At 42.3% G+C, this 22,412-nt stretch overlaps 2 non-coding genes across 2 annotated transcripts; both read left to right on the forward strand.

Moving 5' to 3' along the window:
• Positions 1–21,602: 21,602 nt before the first annotated feature.
• On the forward strand, positions 21,603–21,674 carry TRNAH-GUG (transfer RNA histidin (anticodon GUG)). The gene has a single exon. It is a non-coding gene; the product is annotated as a tRNA-His (tRNA).
• Positions 21,675–22,001: 327 nt separating this feature from the next.
• TRNAH-GUG (transfer RNA histidin (anticodon GUG)) lies at positions 22,002–22,073 on the forward strand. Its single transcript has one exon. It is a non-coding gene; the product is annotated as a tRNA-His (tRNA).
• Positions 22,074–22,412: the final 339 nt, after the last annotated feature.

Below are 22,412 nucleotides of genomic sequence, written 5' to 3' on the forward strand. Positions count from 1 at the left end.
GAACAGATATATAATGGGTCTGACAATGGAGGTACAATTTCATGTTTCACATTACACGCTGACAAATTTCTCCATATTTCTGTGCAACCCGTTGAGATTAAAATAGATTCCATGTAAGTATATATTTTCAAATATATGTGTATAATTCCTCATCACTTTTTAAAAATTAGCTCTGGTTAAAATATATCAGATTGAGATGGGGAGGAGGCAATTCAGAAAAAAGTCAATATAGTATGCACAAGAATTAAGGTTTTTTTTAATAGATCACATTTCAGTTTTAAAGCATGTCAAATGTTTGTGCTGTACCACAGCATTTTGCAAATAGCATTATCCCAAATTCCTTTTTCATAAAATACAAAGTAATTGATAATAATGTAAAATACAATTAGGGGTGTGCACTGAGAACATTTCTGTTTCAGCATCAAATCCAGGGCTTCCAAATGAACTATGTTCCATTACTGGGGGGGGGGGGGGGTTCCAGCTGGAATGTTGCCAGTTCAGATTTAATCCATTTATTTGTTTTCATTATGATGAGTTTTGGCTCAGTTCTTTGCAATGAGACCTTTGAGGCTCTTTGGAGCAGCTGTTCTTGTAGTTAATGGCACCAAAATCCCACAGAATACAGTCCTCCCTCTAAACCATGGACCCACTGAATTTAAGCATGCATAACAACAGGTTTCGGTGTTTACAGACCCCAAAAAATCCTTGGGGAGGCAAGTGTCAGCTGTGCAGACACTCGCTATTGTTTTCATTGGTTGGGTGGGGTACTGAGGCTCTCGGGCAGTTATTTTTGCTCTTTACAGAAAACCACTTCAACCATTAGTCCTTCTCTCTTTAAACCATTGATCCACCATATTTTTCCTCAATTACACTGCACACACATACACACACACACACATACACAGAGCAATGGACCCTGAAGAACACGAGTGTTGGCAGGTGTACACTATGGTGGAAACTGGCTGGCAAAGCGGTAACAAGGTGGTGACAGATATGAGGTGGGCTCCAAGTTCTCCAGACAGTGCAGTGCGGCAACATTAAAAACAATCCTGCATCATGTTCATTTTTTCTTTTTACAATAATTACCTTTGCAACCTGCCGTTGCCTGCTGCTGCCATGTTTCCTTGTACTTAGCGGTTTTGTTCCTACACTGAGGGGTAAATCCAAATCGTTCCTTTTGATACCCAGCATTCCGCTGTAAAACGGGTGTTCTCGCATTAATCGCCACCAATCTTCTCCATGGCCCAAATGTAGGCAGGCAGAATGATTGTTTGAATCCCCCCACCTGTCCAAACAGATCTACATTTGTTCCATACATTTTCCTTCTGCTGTGGGGGCAGGCAGGATTCTTTTTGAAAGGGCAGTGGGTGGCACAGGACTTGACTTAAGTTTGATGTTGAGAATTTGCGGGGGGGGGGGGGGAATGTTGAATTAGATGAGAAACCTGAAGAGAAAACTAGATTGGTTGATACATAGATGGGAACAGTGAAGGAACTGAGGTTTCATCAGAGTATAAGTTTTCCATTTGACTCAGAAAAAAGAAAGCCTCAAAGACTGTGGAAACCATTCTAAACAGGTATACTCAGAAGTTCTATGTTATTCAATAGTTTTTACTCCCAGGGAAGTGTTTTTAGGATTACAGCTTATGATAAAAGTCTTCCAGGGCTTTTATCACATTTGGTTGAACAGACCACTTACACCCCACCCAGAGGCACTTTTCTTCACAGCAACCAACCATCCAAGTGCCCTGATGGGGTGGGGGGAGACAAACTGGTGCCTGAGTAGCATTGCAAAAGAGAGAGAGAGCTGCATACATTCCTCCTTTCCACCAATGGAGTTAATTATGTGGTATAATATAAAGGCTTTCTCCTCTTGAGATCCAATTGGTAGAATGTCGTTAAGAAAAACAAGATGCTGCCAACTTAATTAGTAGAATGCCTATCAGGCTGCCACTGTTGTACAATAAGAATTTTGCCAGTGCTGGGCTGTTTCCTTTGCTATTTCCCTTCAAAGAAACAGCAAAGAAACACCAGTTCCCGTCTGTTTTGCAGACAGGTGACGGGTCATTTTTCAAGCAAACTCCATTGAGTTTCTCTGATCTGGCCAATCCAAATCACATGATCGGCTCCAAATTTTGGGAACCCCAAATTTTTCTTTTTGGTGAACTCTCCTACTTTTATGGATTAAGCAGAGTAGGAATAAATGACCAGTTCTCTCAATGGAATGAAGTATGCAGTAGGGTCCCATAAGGACTGGCATTGGGATAGTCGCTATTTAATTTATTCCTAAATGATCTGGAATTGGGGGTGAGCAGTGTAGTGGCCAAGTTCACAGATGATATAAATTTATTCAGAATTGTGAAAACAAAGGCCAACTTTGAAGAGTTCCTGGAGGATCTCCTCAAATTGGGTGAGTGGGCAACAATGTGGCAAATGAAATTCAGTGTAGGTAAGGTGTAATGATTTCAAGTAAATGTGTGCATGTGTCTTTAAATGCTTGGTTTGAGCTTGGTGAAGAGTGGGGGTGAGAGAGGGAAGAGTGAGTGATGTGATTGGTTGATGACTGAGAGTGTGGGCGGAGTGAATGCAGTTTGAGACTGACAGGCCAGAGAGAAAGGTTTCAGTCATAAGAAAGCAGGCTAGCTGTGTGCTGCCTGAGTATACTGAAGTGTTTATGAGAGAAATATAACCTGTGTGGAACCTGAACTGAGCATGTTTGTGAAAGGACACTCAGTCAGGGAAAGAGAGGACAGCTGTGTGCTGCCTGTATTTGAAGTATTTGTGAGAGAACTATTGAGTCTAGTGAAGGAGGCTAACTGTGTGTGAAACCTTAGAAGAGATCTGTGTGAATGAGTTTATAGGAAGTAACTTTAAGAACTAAGAACTACTTTTATGAAACCAATACGCTTCTTGAAAAATAAACATTCATTTTGTTTTGTTATATCCCAGTGTAGCTGTCATTGCTATATCCCATTCATATCTTCAGGGCCACATAGAACCACGAAGGAGCCTGACGCTTAAACACGTTACCAAAGGGGAAATTTGAATAAAATATTTTGGAATAATATATTCCTGGTGGCAGCAAACTACCCAGAGGGTGTAAGGAGAAGATTAAAAGAAAAATCTACCCCAAAGAAAGTACAGGTCATAACATAAGGTTATTCATGTTGGAACAAAAAATCACATGTTAATGAGCCCTGAGCTTGCTGGGACTAAGGTCAAAACTACACGTGTGTTTTTAATGAGTTGTGAATGGCTTTTTAAAAAGAAGGCTTATTTTAAAAAATGGAGTGCCCAGAGGACTTGGAATGCCACTGCTGGAAGAGGAAGGGTTCCTGGCAGTTTTCCTGAAAAAAAACAGGGTGGTGGGGAGTTATTTCAGTTTCAGTCCCCAGCAGTTTTCCTGAGAAAAAACAGGGTGGTGGGGAGTTATTTCGGTTTTTGCTGTTCCACTTGGAATATTTCTACATGTGAAGAAGCAAACACAGAGAAATAACTCTCCCCTGCAATGCCACCCTCAAGACCCAACTCAATAAAAATATGGAAATCTTTCGTGGTGGTGAGGACAAGTATGTCCTTGCAAGAGGGAAGTGTCTCCAGGTTGCATACACACTCTTCACTGCTGGAGTATGATAAGCCCATGTAGCTTGTGTACGAGGGGGATTGAAATTATTTTCCTATTAATCATTTGATTTAGTTTTGATATACAAAAAACCATCAAAACTAAGCAAGATTATGATCTTGTTGATAACACGCTTTTCCATCTCCATTATCAAAATACCCATTCTATTTCTATCAGATACAAAAAGCATTATCAGTGTACTCAGGTCATTTATCTTCAGCTCTCTCTTCTTCATATAAGAAAAGTACAACTGGCATCATTGCCGCATATTTCAAAAAAGAGGGAAAAGGTGATAAATGCACACAAAAGGAAAAAGGGACACATCACACGTATACATCTATAAATGAAATGGGAAATAGAATAGGAGAAGCAAGTATCGAATGCTGAGCAGGTATATCAGCAGCCAAGTGTTTAGTTAAAGCTTTCTAAAAATGAACTCCAGCTTGTTTAAAATCTTTGTAAATGCTCATCTTCTTTTGTAAGCAGTCTTCTCCTTAAGAACTTACCATTTCTGCCGTCCCAGTTTATGTTTCCAAAACATGTCTTGTAAATTATTTATGCAAGTACGCTTAATAAACCCAATAAAATGATCAGGCCTGAAATGAGAAAATCTGAAAGTTTAATAGAGGGCAAACTCACACACCTGCTCCATCTGCTGGACTTGCACAATTTGTGATGCAAGACTGATTTTGCATTCATTGCAGGTGATACCAAATTGTATAGTATCCTATTCATAAGAACTTTCTTTCTCAAAGGCAGTGGTAATAAGCCCCCCTGTGTGCAACAAAGAGATGGTGCGTGAGGGCTTGCCATGCAAAATGAGGGGCCTGTGGGGCAGCCAATCAGCACGAGTGGTACATTCCAAGTGATCAGCCAAAATCTGAAATGTGGCTCCATCTATAGTGCCTCTGGTTACCCTCATCTGGGATGAGGGATGCCCAGAGGCCTTGGATATGTTATACCCATGTCTTTCCAGTGATCCGCACCCCAGTGTGTACATTCTCCTAGTCTGGCAAAAACTGGGTGATCCTGAGTTCCACCCAGCCCAGGGCTTGAACCCCTGTGTGCAGGACAGATTTGAGGTGTTCTAATGCCATAGCCTCTGCTGTTTGAACAATAGAAGCATGTGGATGCTGTGGCTAGAACAGCCACACTTCCTGTATGCCTGGCAAAGGGAACTTGGCTGCAGGAGGGGACTCCTCAAACCCATAACTGCAAAGCTCGCTGGAGTTCACTCTAGGGCTCCCAGGTGTGATACAGTGCTTCCTCCAGAGGAGGATGCTGTGTTCCCTTTGTTTCCTCTCTTGGCATATTTTACATATGGGTGAGTGTATCCGTGTATGCTGGTTGACGATGTCAAAAGGCATCAGTGGCTTGCTCTGTTTCATTGGTGCCTTGATGTGGGGTTGCTACAGACTCAGGACAATATACTTTGTTGAAGGATGTTTCTGTTACTTGTCCTCTTTACAGAATTCATACAGGGTGCCAACTAGCAGTGCCGGTACTATGCCGGAAAGCTGTCCACAGTGGGGTCTCAGGTATGGTCTGCCTTTATTTAAGGAAGTTACTGCCCCTAGTTTTAAATTCAGCATTTTTTTGAAGTTAAGATTCTTTTTGTTTGTTTGTTTGTTTGTTTGTTTGTTTGTTTGTTTGTTTGTTTGTTTGTTTGTTTGTTTGTTTGTTTGTTTGTTTGTTTGTTTGTTTGTTTGTTTGTTTGTTTGTTTGTTTGTAGTCCGCCTTTCTCACTGAGACTCAAGGCGGATTACACAGTATGAGATTAGTACAATCAGTATCAAGGACATTTCATAAACAATACTATAGGGTAAATAGATACAAGTTTAAAAGGCATAGTATTAGCAAGAATCCAATACAGAACAGAAAAAATACTGAAGAACATAATCAGTTCTAGGAGTAACATTAGACAACATGGAGCACCTGTTGTACATAGGAGTACATATTTAAAGCAGCATTTAATATGTAAGGCAATATAGTGATGAAGTCTATGGTCCCTAACACATTAGTGAAGCATCTGAGACCCCCTTCCCTACAATACAGCCCTCCTATTTGAGTAAAAAGCTTTTTTGAATAGTTAGGTTTTGCATCATTTACAAAAAGCCAGGAGAGTAGGGGCTTTTCTTGTTTCTGCTGTCTTATTTCTATTGTATTGCAGTTTCTCATTTTCCAGCATATTAAAAATTTTAGTGGTTCTACTTTGGTTAGCACAGTTTTTTATGGTAAAAATAGTCTGTATCATTATCATCCCTGTAACAGTTGAGAATAATAGGAAAATCAGATACAATGTCAGGAACCTTTAGTTTGCAAATATAACTCGGTATTTTCCTTCTTTAATGTTTTAAGGCATCCTTTCATCTGTGCTGGAGAAATAAGGGGGGGGGGAAGGAAATTAAATCATTAAAAAACTGCAGTCCGTTGTCACAAGGATCCATAAACACAATTTTTTACCATATACAGTATGAAATCATGGACAGGGCTCAACTAGGCAATGGGAACGTACTGTTCTTTTCATGATGCTGTTTTGGAAAATAAAATGCTAACATGTTTGGGAGTTTCTTGCCTGATCTTTGCTCCTGAATTTATTTGACATTGGCTCATAAATAAGAGCGGAAACAGCTGCACAGGAACTTAGCAATGACATTGGTCATAATGGCTGTAATTTTAAACTTCAAGTCTATTGCGCTTCTAATGTCATTGGTTTGCAATTTGTCATCTTTGTGCCACCTCCCCTTAGCATGACTTGTTTATTTCTTCACTAAGGCCAAAATACATTAAACATATTAAAGACAAAACAACAAGGGATGAAGAGAAATTTAGCAGCTCTGTTCACAAAATTGTCGCCTCCATTCTTAAAAGGGTTCCCCCTTGCGCAGTGTTTGGAGGGGAATCACCTTTCAGGGATTAAAACATTTACCTTCCTGTAGCACCATGCTTTGTGATCCATCCCCCTTTAGGTCTCAGATATATAATAACACACCCAACCCATCAGGTCATGGGTCCATGACCAGATGCACAGTCAGATGTACATCAGGGGATCTCACTTTAAACAGTACTTGTTCACTGTGAAGGAGAACTTCCAGGAGACAGAAGCAGCTTCTGTTTTCCATCCTGCCCCATTTCATCAATGGTAACAGCAGCAGAGGGGCCTTTTAGCCGCTTTTCTCTGGATCCCTTGTTAAAAATAGGTCTTAGATTTGCTAAATTCTAGTCTTCTGGAAGAGATGCCAACTTTGGCAACAAGTTGCATATTCTTGTTAAGAGTACAACATTTTGCATTTGAGTTTGCTAAGAACCCACATGTGTATGCCATCTAGACCCAATGATTCATAAATCTTGATCTCTTAATTCTATCTAGAATTCATTTTCAGCACCTTAATTTAACAGTTCTTCAAATATTCCTCCTGAAAACAGTGATTAAAAACTGCTTCACTTTTTCCACAGTGAAAAACAACACCCCCTCCCCCCAAAAATCAGGTTCTGTGCAATCTCCCATCTTGCTTTAATAATCCTTTGCCCCTTTGTTGTCAAAGGATCCCACTATCTTCCTGGCTAGTTTTTGGTTTCTGGAGTAGTTAAAGAAATTCTTATTATCTGTCTTTATGTTTTTCTGCAATATGCTCCCCAGGAAGCAATTCTAAGCTTGTCTACTTGGAAATAATTCAAATTTGATGCAGTGGGGCTGGCTTCCATGAAGTGTTCTGGGGACTGTAAACATATTCTCTTAATAGTACTGTGGTCACTGTTACCAATTTATGGGGCCACAACACTTGAATATCGCACCAACTCCTTAGCACCACTCAGGACCAAGTTGGGGGCCATCTCTCCTCTAGTCAGATCAATGACCAACTATATCAGGACACAGTCATTTATAGTATCTAAGAATCATCCTAAATGTATCTAATTTTCAACATGGATGCATCGGTGGATACTTAAATCTGGAGACTGGGGTCCTGGACAAAGAAGACAGATCTTTCTACAAACGTGAAAAAAATATGGGAAACAGTTTGCAAAAAAATCTGAAATCTTTTTAAAGGGGCAGTTACTCCCCCTCCCATGATAGAAGCAGCACCTGTTGCTTTAAGAAACAAGGATAAGGAAGTGACAATAGTTTAAAAATATTTTGCACTTCACTGTGCATCAGTTTTCACAACTAGATTTACATCATACCTTACCATTCTTAGAAAGGGTTGCCAACAGGCTATGACAAAGCAGGATAGATAATTTCTGTGCCTTTCACAAAATTTTGATGTGCAAGGATTAGCAAGGGAAGCTTTTCCTGGAATGGAGATCAATGTTTCACCTGCTAATTTCTGCAGGACAAATGGCCATTGATGGCACAACTACAAGATCTGCATCAAAAGTTAGCAGGCCAACTCTACTGTAGAAGACATGCTGAAGATAATTAGTTACAAATTATCAAAACAGTGATGTGCTACAAGAAAAGAAGAAATCATGCTTGTGGCCTGATGGAGCAAATTCCTTTCTACCCAATCCCAAGTGAGAGAGCACCACATCTACTAAATATGAGGGGGCACAATTCTATGCCTCACAACTTCCTATATACAGTCTCTACCATAAGTCTCACCAAGTAATGTGGGTTAAAGAGTCACAGCTAACTCTGCATTCTTATGCAGACAAGCCCATTGAAATCAACTGGCTTAGACTGGAGCAGCTCTCCATAGGATTGCGCTGTAAGACATCAGAACACACAATCACAAGGTAAATTTATCCCACTCTGTTAAGATCCTGTGTTCTCTACCAGTGTTCCAGTGAGATTATTCTAGAATGTCTGTGCAACTTGTTAAAACTAATGTTTACCCTTCTTGTTTTATACAGGCTTAGACTGCAGTCCTCAGACTACTTTCCTGGGCATAAGCCACATTGAATAAAATGAGACTTCTGAGCAGACCTGCTTAGAATAACTTCATCCATGAAAACTTTTGGCTATCACAAAAATGAGAATGAACTTCTAAACTCTTGTTCAGATAAAAGAATCCTCATCAATTACGGTACTGGTTCTTTGAGATTTCTATGTGGATTTCTCAACTAGTTTTCATATCTTCCTCCCTGCACAGCAGGGTCTGGCAATAGGAAGATAATGCCTTACTTCCCTATCCACCGTAGCCATCCACTTGGATGTAAAAAAAAATTTAAATGAACAAGTCCAACAAATACAGGTTCAGATTACTGAGTTGATTTCCCAGGTAAAATCTGGTTGTGGGTTACATGATTTGAGCCTGTGTGCATGGAATTTGGCTTATATGAATGTTATATCTGTGGATGGGTGCGCAGGTGGGTGGGTGGGCACATGGATGCATGGATGATGCATGGATGGATGGAAGATATCATTAGAGGTAGGATAGATGCACTGGAAAGATGGAGAATAAGAACTCGTTTCCACCATACATTCAGAAGAGTAACCTCTGATCTAGCCTTAAGAGAATGAACTGGGAAACTGGCCTAATAGAAGAGATATTAACCCCAGAAGCATTACAGCACTCATAGCAAATTTTAAGCAAGGTCAATAACAAGCATGTGGGGCTTATTGGCGGAAGGGGGGAGGATGTGGTGGTGAAGAGTGCCCTCAAGTTATAACTGACTTATAGCAACCCCTGGTGAGGTTTTCATGACAAGAGACTAACAGAGGTGGTTTGGCATCACCTTCCTCTGCAACTCTGGTCTTTGTTGGAGATCTCCCATCCAATTACTAACCAAGGCCAAACCTGCTTAGCTTCTGAGATCTGATAAGATCAGGCTCACCTGGGCTATCCAGGTTGGAGCTGGCAGAGGAATAGCAGCTGATTCAGTACTGCCATTTATGAGGAAAAAACAAAACAATGAGCCCATTCGTGGGGAGAGTGGATTATAAATGTAATAAATCAATTTATTTCATTGCAGATAAAGCTACAAAAACAACCAATTTTTATACTGACTTCTTAGGGGGGAGGTGCAGTTTCACTAAAAATGTATAAGAAACACTTGGTGTTTATTTTTTAAAAGTCAAATGGGCATAGTGCAGGTTAGAAAAATGCTTAACTGGGAAAATGCTTAAAGCTTATTCTAATGCTAGGAATATGCACAATCTGTGCATTCTTAAAGCCATTCTGGGCAAAGCTTAAAAAACACTTACTGAGCCAGATGTTGTTCATGGTCAGGATAAATAGCTGCCTCCAGGCATATATTTTGTGTAAATTGTACATTGAGTGGCAAGAAATCACATTGTAATGTGCAATGTACAGAAGTGTACAGCAGGAGGCAAGCATCTGGTAACTTGGACAGCCAAGTGGGTTAGCAAGTCACCAGCTGGGAAAGGGCAATGTTAGTGCCTTTGTCTGAAGTAACAATAGAGAAGTGAGGAGTCCTTCTCTTGAAGTGATAACCAGCTCCATGCAGGAAACTGAGGTGAAAGAAGACACACCCTGTGTGGAAGACTGCTGAGAAGGTCCGGGCCAGGAATAAATGTAGGAACAGTATGAAGAGGAAGAACATATGTACCTCTCTTTCCTGGACTGCATAGCTGAAGCCGTTGGCAGGCCAGATCAACTATGGAGAAATTCACAGTTGTGAAGAATATCCTGAAAACTCTAACTGCAGGAAAACACTTGTAGAGGGGAGGAACGGGGAGGAAGAAATTTATGAAGTTATAACTGCATCTCATTGTTTCCCTTGTCCCTTTACTCGTTCTTTTCTCCTTTATGTGTTTGTTATCATGACTAGAGATGGGCACAAACAGCAATACGAACAAAAAAAGCCACGAACAGCCCAGTCTGTTCGTGAGGCCCCATTCTAAACGAACAGGTGGTTGTTGTAAGCCTTGTTCATTGCTGTTCGTCAAGCCAGACGGTCTGGCACCTGCAATCAATTCCCTTGGCAATGTAGGCAGGGATTGTCTGAACTCTGTCTGAACTCCTGCTGTTGCCCTGTAAACCCCAATCTAAGACCAATTTAGCTTGATAGGCAGGTCTTCCTTCCAAATGTGGAGCTCCAAATTTGTTACAAGAGAGCAAAGACCAGGGGGGAGGGGGGGTCCCAGTTTTGGCTAGTCTTTGCAGACAGTGGCGAGGGAGAGACAGCTGCTGTTGGCATTTTGATAGAGAGACAGGGAGAGTGCATTGGAGTTTGAATTTTCTTTGTGTGTGGTGGGACATGGATCTACCCCTTCAGGTTCCAGGGCTGCTGCCAGGCTCTGGGGCCAAGCTATTATTTACTATTGGTACCTTTCCTGCTGCCTGCTCAGGTAGGGTTTCTGGGAGTGGTGTGGTAGGGATCTACCCCTTCAAATTCCAGGGCTGCTTCCAGGCTCTGAGGCCAAGCTATTTTTTATTATTGGTACCTTTCCTACTGCCTGCTCAGGTCAGGTTTCTGGGAGTGGGGCGGTAGGAATCTACGAACCCTCAGGTTCCAGGGCTGCTGCCAGGCTCTGGGGCCAAGCTATTATTTACTATTGGTACCTTTCCTGCTGCCTGCTCAGGTAGGGTTTCTGGGAGTGGTGTGGTAGGGATCTACCCCTTCAAATTCCAGGGCTGCTTCCAGGCTCTGAGGCCAAGCTATTTTTTATTATTGGTACCTTTCCTACTGCCTGCTCAGGTCAGGTTTCTGGGAGTGGGGCGGTAGGAATCTACGAACCCTCAGGTTCCAGAGCTGCTGCCAGGCTCTGGGGCCAAGCTATTATTTATTATTGGTACCTTTCCTGGTGCCTGCTCAGGTCAGGTTTCTGAGAGTGGTGCAGTAGGGATCTTGACCAAACTTGGATGATGGCTGGAGGAGAGCCTGCTGGTCCCTATGAACAGCCAACCATGAACATGTTTATGAACAGGGCCATGTTCGTGGTTGTTCATGAGTCCCTGTTCATGGATGGCAATGAACAACGAACATCATGTTCGGGTTTTTTTCTGTTCGTGCCGATCTCTAATCATGACTACTTTCTAACCATGCCAATGTGGTATAATGGCTAGAATGTTGAGCTGAGACACCAGGTTTCAAATTTTTCCTCCTTCCAAACATGCAAATTACTGGATCAGTCATAATATCTCAGCCTAACCTACCATATGAGGTTGTTGTGAGTGGTCAAATGAGACAACCATGGATGCTGCTTTGAGCTCCTTGAAGGATAAGCGACATAAACAATGCACTAGATGGGCTTTATATTCTTGCTAATATAACCCTGTGTTGGTTATATTATTCTGGTGTCAGTATTTGGGATGGGAACCCCAGAAGTGCACTTTAGCACAGTGTTCACAGTTCCATGTATTACAGCCAAAATCATTTCGATTCAGGCCCCATGCAAATACACAATTTATGTGTGAACTACTGCTTTTGTCTGTCTCAAAATACCAGCCAATGGAAATTTTACTTTTCTCATGCTCAGTTCCATATGTCAGGCAAGTTCCTCCAAGCAGCCAGTATTCTCTCTGCTTACAAATGCTAGTAGGTCTACCCCTCATACAGAGTATCAGCAATTCAGATGCCAAAACTTTGAACTGGACTATTGCTTGTGCTCAAAAAATTACTATGCACAAACTTTCACAATAGGTAGCTATTACAGGAGCAAGCTATTTTTCTACATAACAAAACCTGTGCTGGCTTTTCTTCTGTGGCCCAGCTGTGTCTAATAATGGAGAAAGTGCACTTATTTTTAAAACACTCTCTGTTTGTAAGTAATTGGTTTCTATATCCTGTGGTGATACTTAACCACACTGTGAATTTTTTCCATTGCTAGTGACAATTACAGGAGTCTACAGCCAAGCAGTGAAAAATGTTTTCTACTGGCCCAGCATCTAGCTCCCTGGCAGATTCTTATGTTACCGACTGCAGAAACAGTGCCTCTATTGCACTTAAACTATTTAAAGTAATTTTCCCCTGGATGCTATTATTATTTGTCTTGCCTTTCAATGGCTTTTGAAATGAAATTCTAGTTTATTAATACAGTTTTCCACCAGAATTTATTTTATACAACTGGAGCTTACTTACATTTTCAGCAATCAACAAGGGTTGGGCCACATTCTCCGTGCTCACACTTTGGGGGGAAATGGGCATTTGCCACTGTTTTTATGAAGTGTACGGCTTTGTTTTTATCACTGTCTATTAGGCCAGCTTGTCTATATAAAAATCTTAGAAATGTACTTCCTGAAAAGAATTTTTGTAACCCAAAACTGCCCTCTTAGGAATGATTTAAAGCCCAATCCCATGCAAAGTTACTGTAATCTAGACCCATTAGTCTGAGCTTCTGTTTCATTTCCCTACAATAGACTGACATAGCTATCTCCTCAAGGACTGCACTGGTAGAGCCTTTCACTATGGTGGAACACCTCCCATGAGCAGCCTTCTTTGCCTGCTGCCACTTCGAGTGGCAGCTAGGGATGCCAGCCTCCTAGAGGGGCAGGGGATTCCTCACACACACACCTTTTGCCCTCCAGCCCCATTCACGTGGCCTGCAGGGGGAAAGGGGGGGAGGCATACCTGGAGCCACTGGAGTATGTGACAGAATGGCACAAGTGCTCTCTGGAAGCTCCAATGATGAACTTCTGGTTGAAAACTGGAAGTGACGGGGTCTCAGCAGGGCCAATTTTGTACCCACTGAGACACCATCATTTCCATTTTTCAACTGGAAATGAAGTCATTGGGGCTACCAGAGCACACAAGTGTTCTGTGTGTTCAAGAGAGGACTCGGAATTGATTCCCCTGCCTGCCTGCAGACACCACCATCTCCCGCTTTGGAAGCAAGGGGATGTGGCATCCCTAGTGGCAGCAGGAGAAAAAAAATTAAACGATGGCTGTTCCTTCCAGGAAAAATCTAGAAGTGATGTAGGGTAGCTTTAGAAATCAGTGTTCCCCAGAAGTGTCGTAGCTGATGTCATATCCACCCCCCCTTTCCCCATCCTCAACCCTCCTGCCAGTTGCCAGGCATGGCCTGGTAATCCTAGGCACTGATGAGAGTCCCAAAATTCAAGAATATAATACCTTAGATGTTTAATTACTGAGGGAACAGTGAGATAGTTTTCATCATCAACAACAAAACTTAAAATTGTTATTGTTTGCTGTTTTACAGAGTAATGCTTTTCCCATTATACAAACAGTAGGTAAAGGTAAAGCACCGGTGTGCAAGCACCAAATCATTACTGACCCATGGGGGGATGTTGCATCACGACATTTTCTTGGCAGACTTTTTACGGGGTGGTTTGCCATTGCCTTCCCCAGTCATCTACACTTTACCCCCAGGAAACTGGGTACTCATTTTACCGACCTCGAAAGGATGGAAGGCTGAGTCAACCTTGAGCCGGCTACCTGAATCTGGCTTCCGCCAGGATCAAACTCAGGTCATGAACAGAGCTTGGACTGCAGTACTGCACTTTACCACTCTGCGCCACGGGGCTCTTTATACAAACAGTAAAGCCTGATATTGACAGTAAAGCCTGATATTGCGGCATGATGATGCAAAATAAATGCAGATCATTATTTTATCAATGGCCAGCAACTTTTTGAACAATGAAACAAAGGTTGGGGGGGGGGGGACGTGGTGGAAGGCCTTCATTCAAGATGCCTTTATCAATCTAACCCCTATTATAAATTGAGAAAAAGAGGTTATGTCATTTATGATTCTTAATTTCTGGCCTGCTTGATTTGGCTATGCCATATCAAAGGTGCAAAACTAGAAGAATGCTTATCACTAGCCTGCAAATTGGTCACTATGTCATCAATCAGAATGTCACACCTAATATTTTCCTTCTTCCATTGTATGCATCCAGTTTCCTATATAATTAAATATTATACTGCATAGAGCCCAGGCATACTTAGGAAGAGTTTGGGGATTTTTTTCCCTTTCCGTCCCACCTAGGTTGTCAATTAAAATGATTTTGTTATCTAAAGGAGATATGGCTACCCACTACTTGAGCCTGATGGTTTCACAGCACCAGACTGGCATATTGCACTGGGTATATGGAGGAGGTGCGCTTTAGTTACCAACAAGGAAGATACCACATTTACCAGGATGGCAGGACAAGGATTATTTCACCTTATATCTTCCTAGGAGCCACTGTCTGGTCTTAAGCCAGGTCAAAGTCATCTCAGAATGTTTAATACCATGGCCTGTATTCTACCGCTTAACAAAGTTAGAAGCTTTCCTCCAGCCTTCCTTCCTTCCACGTTAAGTAGCTTTTTCCCCCAGAAGAAGGGTCATTACAGTCAGAGGAAGGCTTCTTAAGCTGGAGGAAGGCTTCTGACTCTGCTAAGTGAAGGGGTAGGCTACAGGTCAATGCTGTTCAAATGATAAGAAATAAACCAGAAGAGAGTTACTGCTCTTCCTGAAGCAGGTTTAGAGTCTCAAACACTCTACCTCCCTGCCTCCACTCGGCAGTGGAAAAAGGAGTAGAGAGGGCAAAGACATCACATTCTCTCCTCCTCCCTTCTTTTTCCCAGCTCCCTTATTCACTCCCAGGGGATTGATTTATCCCAAGCCACTAGCTCCTCCAGACAGCACTGCCAGCAACTCACAGCACTGCAGTGATGAATCCCGAAAGGCAGAGTAAACTTAGACATGCATCTTTCTTCAAAAGACTGAGAACTCCAGGATTCCAAGACTCCATAGAACTCCAAATGGAGATTTAACACAGCTTGCTGATCTTGATTTTATTAAATTTTTCTGACCTTTATGCTCTCCTGTTATTAAAATGTTTTATTAAATTACATGTACTTGATTGAATAACCCTGACCTGGATAGCCCAGGTGAGCCTGATCTCATCAGATCTCAGAAGCTAAGCAGGGTCGACCTTGGTTAGTAATTGGATGGGAGACCTACAATGAAGACCAGAGTTGCAGAGGCAGGCAATGGCAAACCACCTCTGTTAGTCTCTAGTCATGAAAACCCCACCAGGGGTCGCCATAAGTTAAGTCTGACTTGAGAGCACTCTCCACCACCACTAGTTTGAATAGCAGAGACTAGGGATGTGGAGTCAAATAGCAACAAATTAGAATCATGGCCATTCTTTAATGTAGGTAACCTAATATTCCTAATATTCAGTAACCATAACACATGTTATTTTACACTGACACCTTGCTATCTAGTTCTAGTTTCCCAGACAGTGAGAAAGATAGCGAGGGGAAGGGGTGATTAAAAATATATTTACCTGACAGGGAAACTATCCATCCAGAACAGTTAACAAATGTTCCTGCTCTACAGTATTGCCTGACTGACATGTCTGTGAACACAATTTGAACTTTCCCTCAATCATTGTATCATCTCAATGGCTTTGAGAGACCTATTATACTGTACAAGCACAGATCCTAGCCTCATTATTGATTTCAGTGGGTTTAGACTGGAGTAACTCTGCTTAGGATTACATGGTTTGCTATCTGGGGTTTTGTCTGCTAAGCATAGCAAAACCTTTCTTGTGCGTCCTGGCATTGTATTCATTATTAATACCATTATTTTCCATTATTATATTCACTGTAACACCCTTCCTCCTCTGCTTATGCTGCCAGGACCACTGCTGGAGCTACAATATTTCTGAGGTTTCACTGAGGTATAGGGCCTTGGATGCATCAGTAAGATTATCCAAACCTCAAAGGGACACAATGATGAGAGAGAGAGAGACTGATTCTCCATTTATCTTGTCAGGACAGACTAGTCAAGCAGCTGCTCCCAAACAATTCTGTACAATAAAGGGAAGAGAAATATAGAAAGCTTTCATGTCAGTTACATTAGATCCTCGCTCCCTGTCCTTAACCCCTGTGTAAGCAAAACCAGACAGGCAGGTACCAGAATGATTAAGAGATTGAAATATTAACTATTATTAAATATTAATTTTTAAATGTTTGTACAATAACATGGCTTTTGTTCCACTATTTAATTAGCTAATGTCCAAATCCACATTCTCAGTAAAAATGATATGGTTAAGATTTTCAGCTTAAAAAGAAGAGAGTCCTTTGTGCCAAGCTAAACAAATCTTGTTATGAATCTGTTGACCATACAAAAGAAAAAGTGTTATATCAACAGACATGGTGATTAATTCTCAAAGTAAGAGAGGCTTAGAACCATATTTTACTTTACTTTTTAAAAAATAATATATGCTTTGTATCCTGTTACCACTTCCTTGGGCCATTCAAACCTAACAAAACAAAATGGCTGGATAATACAAACTAAAATTTCCCCACATCTCTCTTCTCTGTGACTTTTATTTCAGAAGACCTAACCTGATTTTATGTGTTTTAGATACCTGAATTCCTGAAAAATAAATTCTTCAATACCTATGAGGATTTACACCTCCATGAGTGTATGACCAGGCCCATATCAAAGACAAGAAATGGTATTTGAAAAACATAATTGCCATCAGACAGCATTTATGCACTGACTTTACACAGCCATTAACCATCCCTTTCCCTCTATTGCACAAGCTTTTCATGTCACATCCATTTGAGAGAGGTTCAGCTCTGTAACAATTACGCTTCTAAAGTCTAATAAAGAAATCATTTACAAGGCTGCCAGCCCGAAGATTACACTTTTGATGTGCAGTTGTAGTGACCCCCAAGGGCATCTGAACAGCTATCCCTCTCAGCCCAAAAGATTGAAAAGTATTGATGAGAAAGCGAAGACCAGAGAACTCCTGCCTTCTAAGATCATTTCCTCTGCCTCTTCCCGTTTACAACCACATTAATCTTTCCTTGAGATATATAAAATATTTTCTGGCAACTTTGCTTCTACAACATTGAAGGAGCAATGCAAAAACTGTTAAGTATGTATATATTTTTTAAAAAACCCAAAGGTTACCTGAGATCCCAGGTAGCCTGATCTCATCAGATCTCAAAAGCTAAGGCACCTTCCCTCAGCCTCTCAAAGAGAGGCTACTTTTTTAAAAAAATCCTTAATCAAAAATGATATAATCACTTATCACCCAGTCTCCAATCTACCCTTTCTGGGCAGCGTGGTTGATAGAGCAGTACCTGACCAGCTCCAGGCTTTCATGGACAACTCTGGTACTTTGAACTCTTTTCAGTCTGGTTTTAGGCCAGGTTATGGGATGGAGATGGCCCTAATGGCTCTAGTTAATGACATCTCCCTGAATGTAGACAAAGGCCTTGCTTCATTATTGCTCCTCCTAGATCTATCTGCAGCCTTTGACACAGGAAGCCATCCTCTTGAAGCATGTGGAGGCAGAAGTAGGTACCAGGGTCATGCCTTGGACAGGTTTAAATCATTCCTCTTGGGATGGACTCAGAGGGTTGCTACTGGAGACCAGCTATCCTCAAAGAGGGAATTATCTTGTGTGGTTCCACAAGGCACAATCTTATCCCCCATGTTATTCGTCCTCTATGTAAAGCCTTTAGGAGAACTTATCCATAGCTATGGAATTAGATGTGATCATTATGCAGATGATACCCAGCTCTATATCTCGTTATCCAAATCCCCTGTTGATACAGTAGAAGCCCTGAGTCACTACTTGACACCTGTTGGCAGTTGGCTGAAAGCAAACTTATTAAAACTGAACTCAGACAAGACGGAGATGATGCTGATTGGAAAAGCAGAGACTTTGTGCTTCTGATGAGGTTCAGTTGACTCTGGCTGACTCAGTTAAGAGCCTAGAGGTTATAACTAGACCCAGCACTTCTGCTAGAGAAAAAAAGTAAATATAGCTGCAAAAAACGTCTTCTCATAAATTAGACTAGCCTGGAAGATAGCCCCCTATCTGAACCCGACCGATCTGGCCACCTGGATCCATGGCATAATAACATCAAGACTAGATTACTGTAAAGCACTCTACATAGGTCTCCCGTCAAAGTTGACTCACAGACTTCACTTGGTGCAGAACACAGAGCATGCATATCACTCCCATTCTGCAGTCACGCCATTGGCTTCCCATCAGTTATCAGGCTCAATTCAAGGTCATCATGACTATACCCTCAAAGCCCTTCATGACATTGGCCCATCATCTCTATGCAACTGCCTCTCCTCCTATGTCCCACCACAGCAGCTTCACTCATCTGGTCAGGGCCTATAGTTGGGCAAAATCAACAGCTGCCTGCACATGGGCTTTCTCTGTGGTAGCCCCCACCTCATGGAATGGCCTGCCTGAGGTGGTCAGGAAAACTCCCGCTCCCCTGACTTTCTGCAAGCTAGGCAAAACTGAACTATTTGGAAGGGTTTTCAACCCAGATTACAGGTCTGTATCGTAAGAAATAGCTCAGAGAGATGCCTTGTTAGGAACTGGGGACTAAACACTACTCTACTGTCTGCTGATGTAGATATGCACCTTCTAGGGAGTTTCCACACTGCTAAATGTGCCATGAAAATTAGTTATGCTTCGTTTCAGATAGATTTCATCTCTGTGCTCAGCTCTATGCTTGTTTAACATTTTGTGCTACAATTCCCTATTGTATCTATTTTGCAGAATATCCTAGCTGCTGTTCATTATTGTACTTTGCTCAGTAAAGATCCTATCCTATTGTATTTTTATTCACGCTGTTGTAATTCATCTTGGATCTAGTGAAAAAGGTGGACAATGAATGAATGAATGAATGAATGAATGAATGAATGAATGGCATTTATTTAATGTTGTCAGACAAACTGGACCCTGAGTTCCTCATTGGAAGAAGAATGTGCTGTAAAGCATATTGCCCTTTTTAGGTGGGGCTAGGGGATGGGATTGCTTATGGGGATTGGGCCCCTCTGCCTTGATCACTCCTGGATTCCTGGAAAATCTAACTGGCACCCGAACTTGATCCCTTGCCTTCCATTCACCCGTAAGGCACCAAAGACAAGCTGAGCTATTTCCCTTATTTGGTTTCTTCCGCTTGGAGCAATTTAAGTTTTGTTTCTGAGAAGGGGAGGGTGTGTGTGTGAAAAGGGCTGCAGACTGTTGGTCCAGTTTTTGCACTGACCTGGGTGGACACAAGGTTCTTATATATGGAACTGCCTAAAGCGGATGAGCCACTAGCATGAGGTGTTCCCTCTTTTCACCTGGACAGCCTCTGGATTCTGAACTGCTAGCTGTACAAAAGGTGGCCAGTCCTGTTTTACTGAAAATTTCTATCTGAATGACTGACTTTTATATTCATCGATTGCCTTCCAGGCAATCCAGTGTCTTTTTATTGGCATGGCTTTGTCCCCCAGCCAGCACTCTGTTGTCCAGTAGTGAGCTGGCCGCAAAGGGAGGCTGCAGCTAACAAATGTATCATGCCATTCTTCAATGAAATACTAAAAAGCTTTGAAATAAAGATGTCTGTTTTTATCTTGTGGGGGAAAAGGAAGAAGAGTGGGAGGATCTAGGAGATGACTCCTCCTCCAATGAACTCCAGAAGGATCAGGAGCTTCACTCCCTCAGAACTCAGCCTCTTAGATCCAAAGAACTTAGTTGACTTAGCTCCAGCTTTGAAAATTCCTGGATGGTGGAGTTCAGGGACAGAGCTACAGGTGTGCATCTAGAAAGGTTCCATTTCAGTTTCAGTTCCAGTGGATATGGAACAATCGCATCTCAGTGCTGACTCGGAACTGGTCAGTTTGGTTTTTTCAGTTCATGAGTTTCAACCCCTTACACATCTGTTGACCATGCACGTTCAAATGCACACTCTTCTTTTCAAGGGGCGAGGCTCTTGAGAAGCTGAGCTGTTTTTGCGTGCAATGGCACCAAAATCACAGAAAACTCGGTCCTCCCTCTAAGTCATTAACCCACTAAGTCTGAGAGCACACAACAATGGGGTTCTGTGTTTATGGTCCCAGAGGAATGGGGAAGGAATGCACCAAGGCAAGTGTTGGGTAGCTGCACATGCATGCACACACTGTTCTTTTCACATTGTCCCCAAACCCATCGATCCTATGGGTTTCTCCTCAAGCACATGAAAACTCACACAACAATGGACCCCAAAGGTGAGTGTTGGTGGTGGCTGGGTTCACACTATGGTGGGAAACAAACGACTCACAAAAAGCAAGAGAGAGCTCCATTGCCAACCCATCCAGCACAGCACAGCAAATTTTTAGAGAAACATTCTTGCTTTGGTGACAAAATCAATAATTGTACCTGCTGTTATGCCCTGTTTCCCTGTGCCTTGTTGTTTCATTTCCACAATGAGGGGCCATCCAGGCAAATCCTCCTCCCTAATCTGCTACAGAAGCCCATGCAGGGATGGGACTCCCTGTCTAAACTCACAGACTGCCATTCGGTCCTTGCACTTTGTGTAAAAACACACAAAAAGGGAAGGCTAGATATTGGTTTTTACTTCATGGGAAGGGAAACAGAGGGAGGATGTTCCTCTTTCTTTCCTATTAGTTACTAGTAAAAGTGGGAGACTGGACAGGTTGCTCTAAAGGGGTGGTAGAAACAACCAGTGGAAATCCAAGGTTTCTTACTGACAATACCTGTTTTGCCCTATCTGCATCTGGCTCACTGGGGAAAGGACTTCACTCTGCATCCAAAGATGGCTGGTTCAAATCCTGTGTAAGCTCTGTGAGGGTCAATGTGAAAGATTTTCCTTAAGAAATTTTTGGCATGTTTTTTTGCTCCACAGACCCTGTCTTGCTGATCCAATTCCCACTCAGGCATTCACATGGAGTCTGGTGGTGTCTGTGCTACACCATTTCTTCCACAGAATCACACTTGTAGCCAGCACTGTATTCTGCACTGTTGCTGCAGCAACCTCAGTACAAGCAGGATTATGAGCTGCTGCTGGTTTTCTCCCCCCCCCCCCACTCCTTTTTCTCTGAAAGCATCTAAACCGAGCCTTTGGGCTGAAGTAAAAAAGCACACCTGCAATTGACAGGGAAACGGGTGCATAGCACTCTAAGGGAGAAATAAAAGGCACGGCTGGGAGTCAAACCCAGGGTTTTCTGCTTATGAGACTGGTCCTTTAGCCAGCTAAGCTACAGTGCCTGTGGCTGGCTTGAAGCAGAGACTGTTTTCATAAACTCTTTGGCAATCCCCCTGTGACGCAACCAGAGGTCTTTGGAGAAATTAAGACATTCACACAGATGCTTGCAGCTGGCCGTGGTCGTATAGTGGTGAGTACTCTGCGTTGTGGCCGCAGCAACCTTGGTTCGAATCCAAGTCACGGCAAGGTCCTTAGCTCTGACTTCATTTTATTTTTCACACGAGCATCTAAGCTGGACCTTTGTCCAGAAGCAGAAAAATGTGGCTATGAGTAGCAGGGAAAGACGAATGTTTCTGACTATGGGGGGAAGCAAAAGCACCCCTGGAAGTCAAACCCAGCATCTCCTGCTTACTAGTCAGGTACTTTTGCCAGTTAAACTATGGTGTCTGTAGTTGGCATGCAGCAGAGCCTGTTTTCACAAACTCCTTGGCATCATTCTGTCCCTCAGAGGCAGCCAGACAAAGTCCTTGGCCAGATAACTGAAGGTATTTCAACACAGACATCTGCACCTGGCCGTGATTGTATAGTGGTGAGTACTCTGCGTTGTGGCCGCAGCAACCTCGGTTCGAATCCGAGTCACGGCAAGACTCTTAGCTCTGGGTTTATTTTATTTTATTTTTCCACACATGCATATCAGCTGGGCCTTTCGCTTGGACTAGAAAACTGTTGCTGAGGTTGGCAGGGAAAGGAAGAAGTGGAAGATTCCACTGGGAATTAAATCCATAGTCTCCCACTTAAAAGGCTGATGATTTGGCCAACCTAGCTGAGTCACAGCAAATTTCCCTGTCTTTCCCTGTTCTTTACATAAGGGTTAATTTGCCAGCCAAAGGGGACAAAGAAGGAGCACACCTGATTACTTTTTTTGCAATAGCATCTGGCTTGCTGAGCAGTGGCTTTCCTTCTGTAACTGAAGATGGTCCATT

Source organism: Eublepharis macularius, chromosome 6, assembly GCF_028583425.1.
Source record: "Eublepharis macularius isolate TG4126 chromosome 6, MPM_Emac_v1.0, whole genome shotgun sequence".
NCBI lineage: Eukaryota > Metazoa > Chordata > Lepidosauria > Squamata > Eublepharidae > Eublepharis > Eublepharis macularius.